Source organism: Sminthopsis crassicaudata, chromosome 2 (genome assembly GCF_048593235.1).
Source record: "Sminthopsis crassicaudata isolate SCR6 chromosome 2, ASM4859323v1, whole genome shotgun sequence".
Classification (NCBI taxonomy): Eukaryota; Metazoa; Chordata; class Mammalia; order Dasyuromorphia; family Dasyuridae; genus Sminthopsis; species Sminthopsis crassicaudata.
In genome coordinates this window covers 201,637,328-201,642,235 of record NC_133618.1, presented here as the reverse complement: position 1 = coordinate 201,642,235, position 4,908 = coordinate 201,637,328, and the positions used below count along the sequence as shown (strand labels likewise).

At 35.0% G+C, this 4,908-nt stretch overlaps 1 pseudogene; it reads left to right on the top strand.

Annotated features, from left to right (window-relative positions):
• Positions 1–4,309: 4,309 nt before the first annotated feature.
• Positions 4,310–4,634, top strand: LOC141553351 (cAMP-responsive element-binding protein-like 2 pseudogene; annotated as a pseudogene).
• The last annotated feature ends 274 nt before the right edge of the window (positions 4,635–4,908 follow it).

Sequence of the window (4,908 nt, the reverse complement as noted above, 5' to 3'; positions counted from 1 at the left end):
CAACATGGCTGCAAAATGTTTCTTGAAATGTAAACCATTTCATCTCTTTTTGCCTTGATCATGGTGACATCTGACACTCAGCTAAAGCAGGCATGGTGGGGCGAGTTTGTGGATATGTCTTTTTTAATGCCTTTTAAGCTGTCATTTAGTACTTATCTATCTGTGGCAAATACCTGGACCTCAGCAAAGAAAGCCTTCAGCTAAGTCAAAAGTGCAGAATTACTAATCAGTCCCGACAAACAAACCTTCTATTTGGCCCCTGTAGAGTTGGTTGGGGAGCAGATTTTTCAAAGTCCCAGAAATGAAAAATGGAGGGTCTGCAAAGGGCCTTGATCCTTATCAGGTTGACTTTATCTCAGCTTCACGTTTACTCTTCATTACCTCTGAGCAAAAGACAAAATTGGCTTGGAAAGGATACACCAAGCCCATCATGTGTTGTGTTCTTAATTGCTAACACCATTCATTAATCAAATGTTGGAAAGCCAGGCTTGGAAGTGCCACTGGGGAGTTAGCAGGTTTAGGCCTACCTAGTTTAGTATGCTAATGACAACTGATTTTCCTAATATGCCAGTCAAAAGCTACTTTCTCTAATCTGTCCTAAGCTTTTGTGACAATCAGAGCATACGGTGACAGCTGTGAAATGAGAATCACCGCATCCCACTCTGAGGGGCTTGGGGACTCTGTTTAATATCTCAAGGGGAGATGGGCCACCTGGAAGTTGGGAGCCTGAGATCGCTGGATCATACACACTCTCACAGGAAGGCTTACCAGCATCAATCAATATATTGGAAAGGGGCAGGAAAGAGGACAGGGAGAGACCACCAAGTCCCCATCGGAAAGACCATAAAGCTTTGGGGGCTTCAGGACTATGTTGGAGAAATGACAAGGTTAAACATTCATTCTATTTAGATTGACTACAGAATGATGATTTTCTCTCAGAAGGATTTGGGTTAAGTCTTTTTTTTTTTTTTTAATCTAAATTCTGAAAACTAGAGGAAACAGTTATCTTCATAGACCCCTTATCTTAAAGGAGAAAAATCTGAGAAGAATGTGATTAAGATGTGAAAATAGATGGCGACCTGTTTTTAAGGGATTTCTCTAGCCTGGATTTGTTATTATTGTTTAGTTGTTTCACCTGTGCTTGACTCTTTGCGGCCCTATTTGGGGTTTCCTTGGCAAAGATACTGGAGGGGTTTGCCATTTCCTTCTCCGGATCATTTTAAAGATGAGGAAACTGAGGAAAACAAGATTAAGGGACATTCCAAAGGTCACATATCTAGAAAGGGTCTATGGCCAGATTAAATTCAGATCTTTTAGCTTCTGTGCAGAGAGCTCTCTATACAGTGTAGCACCTAGCTATTGTATTGGCTATTTTCTCCAAATTTGAAGCTTTTTAAAAATAAGATGGAGGAATTTCTCGTTCTCTTTATTGATTGTTGTCTTTTTTAGATTAGTTATTTTCAAATATACTCCTTTCTTATTGAATGTTCCCTTGTAGCAAAGAAAAATAGTCAAGCAGTGTGCCTGATAGAAAACAATGTCTGATAATGTATGTAGCATTTTGCTCCTGTAGTACTTTTCTTCTCTATGAAGAGGAGAAAAGTATTCTTTAACATCTGTTACTTAGAAACAATTTAATCTAAGTTGGTTTCCCTTAAATGTTGTTTACATAACTCCAAAACTAGACCTCCTCTATCTAGTATGCTAAGCTGCCTCCCAAATGGTAATTGTTATTCAAGTTTGTAAAACATCATAACTTTATTATGATAAATGACTATTGAGCATAATGACTTATGGCTACATAGTCATAATTTATTAATTTCATACATATGCATATATATATGACAAACATTTTTTTTTTTTAATGAAAAGAATACCAGGTTTGGAATCAGGATCACCTGAATTCTATTCCTGAGTCAGCTATTTTTTATCTATGTGACTTTCCATATCATTTAAGCCCCAATTTCTTCCACTATAAAATGGGATAAATAATAGCATCTATTTCACAGGGTTGTTGTGAAGAACAAATGGGATAATATATATAAAGTACTTTACAAGTCAGGAAGTGTTACATTAGTGCTATTATTATTGTAATCATCATTATTGTTATTGACAGGTGAGAGAAATAATGTGACATACTAATCTGGGGGATGGCCATGTGCCCCTGGACATATATTGGCTATGTGAATCTATATGATATCTCAGTGCCACTAGGAAAACTCTCTAAGATTGAAGGTTTCAGATGAGTGGTCAAGACATCCTTGTATTGATGAATGAAATCATAGTTCTATGCATCCCATCCCAAAGTACAAAAAATAAAATAAAATAAAATAAAGCAAAATTTCTAATGTATATAATTCTCCTAGTTCTGATTATTTTCATCCTATTTTGTTATGTGTTTAATAATCATTTTTCAGAATTATATAGAAATACAAAAAGGTTTATTTAAGTTGTGGGTTTGATTTTTTTTTTTTTGCATATGTTCATGGAATGGAACATTCCTATACCAAAGCCATTATGAAAGTAATGACTAGACATATTAGAGTTTGTTTATGTTAGGATCCATGGTAAATCAGCTGTAAAATTTCAGATAATCCCTTTCTCATACCAGAATGATCATCATTAAGAATAATTGCACTAGAGAAATTTTAGGATTATATGATTTAGAACTGCAAAGGACCTTAGAAGTCATTTAATGTAAACTTCATTTTACAGGTGAGGAAACTGAGGTACAAAAAGTCAGTAATTTGCGTAAGGTCAGGAAAGAACCCCAGTGTTCCTATAATCAATAATTTTTATTAGACATACATATAAATATATAATATATAACTATATAACAGTTCTATTATACAGAATTATATAGTAGTTTTTTTTTTCTTTTTGCAGAATAGTGCATGTGTATAATAAGTATGTAAATATATCTTAGTAAGATATAAACTGATAATGTTGTTCAGTTGTGTCTGACTCTTTATGACCTCATTTGGGGTTTTCCTGGCAGAGATCTTGCAGTAGTTTGTTATTTCCTTCTCCAAGTCATTTTAGAGATGAGGAAACTAAGGCAATTAGAGTTGTGACTTGTTCAGGGTATAGGTAGTAAATATCTGAAACCATATTTGAATCCAGCACACTGTTTATTCCTATATAAACTGATTGTTTTCAGTAAAACAAGCAAACAAAACACTTCTAGTTCTGCTATAATAAATACAGTGGATATTTCTTTACTTTAACCTTAGAGGAAGAATAAGGAATCAATCAATAAAGCATTTATTAAATACTTTTGACATGCCAGGCATCCTGCTTAGCATTGGGAATACAAAAACAAAAACATCCTTGAACTCAAAAAATTATCTCCTATAGGAAGAGTATATATACACACACATACACACACACACACACACACACACACACACATATATATATACAGTCTTTATACATATATATTTTGTATATCTGTATAGCTATATATATATATATATATATATATATACACATATATGTATGATACACTTGCATATATATATGTACAAAGAAAATATATACAAAATGAATGCAAATTAAACCCATTCACTAGATACCAGCCCCCCAATTGATTTAATCTTGCCTTTTCTTTTCTATGATATTTCTCTGTTCACTGATGCGATAGCTCAGAAAATAATGGCTCTTGTAGCTGACTGCTTTAATTTTCCCACTCACAGTCCAGCCCCTAAAGGATAAAGGATAAGTACTAGCCAAGAGCCATGAATAGTGATGCATCAGCAATTGAATGTTTCAATAATTTACACTAGACCTGTGATTCCATTGGTTCCCTATACCAATGCAGATCATTACTTGCTTTGCAGCTTATAGACAGTTGCCTAGAAGCTCAGGAATAGTAATCAATTTGCCCAGGAACATTTAGTTAGAATTTTGTCACAGGTGAGACTTGAACCCAGATTTTTCTGACTATCTAATACACACTATCTTTTTCTAAATATTTCAGAAGACAATAAAAACAACTGAAAACAAATTTGGAATCCCTAGACTATAGCATCCATGATGATAATTCACTGAAAATATACTAAATTGGTCAGGGGAAATGTGTCATGGAGGGGGAAGAGGCTGGAGCAGCTAAGGAGGGTTTTGAGAGCTACTCCTTGCACTCATTTTTTTTTTACAATGCACTGCCTCTCCCTGGGATCACTGAAGGATCTGAAAGTGCTAGAAGCTAAACCTGAGGGCATTGAAAAAATAAATCCCTGAAGCTCCTCAGGGAAGGAGGTAGGCAGGGCATAACTACCTAGCTGGGTGAGGCTGTGAGACCTGACCTGTCATGGATGATAGCTAGGTAGTTAAGGCAAAGGAAAGAAACCAGGTAAATATGGTTGAAAGCCACCCAAAACTGACTTGAAGACAAAGCTTGAGAAAAGCTGCCAGAGTGCAAGAAAATATAGAGCCAGAAAGGAGCTGAGATATCAATATCTGAAGGATTTTAGTCCCTAATACTAAGAACTATCTGTGATCTTAGAGAAGAATTAGAAATATACAAACACTGGTGTATGGCAAAGAATCAAAGAAAAATCTCTTCAGAAATAAAAGCTCTCCTAACTGGAGAGAAGCACAGCAAATCTCAGTACAACTCAAGCAGACATACATAGACTAGAAAAAAAAGCTAATAACACTTAAGTGTGAAGAATATTTTCATTTAAATTCATGGTTTGGTTGTTGAATCGAACATTTAGAATCACATGAAGAATGGTTATCATTGGGCTTTGGAATTTAATTTGCTACCTACAATTCAGTGGTTATTTATATTACACCGAAGTTGTTAACCAAAATCTTCCATCATACCTGATGAAGGACCTTATGCTAAACTTCAAAGAGAAAATTCAGAATGTTCAGTCCTCTTTGATTTGATAGTAGCTATGTGCA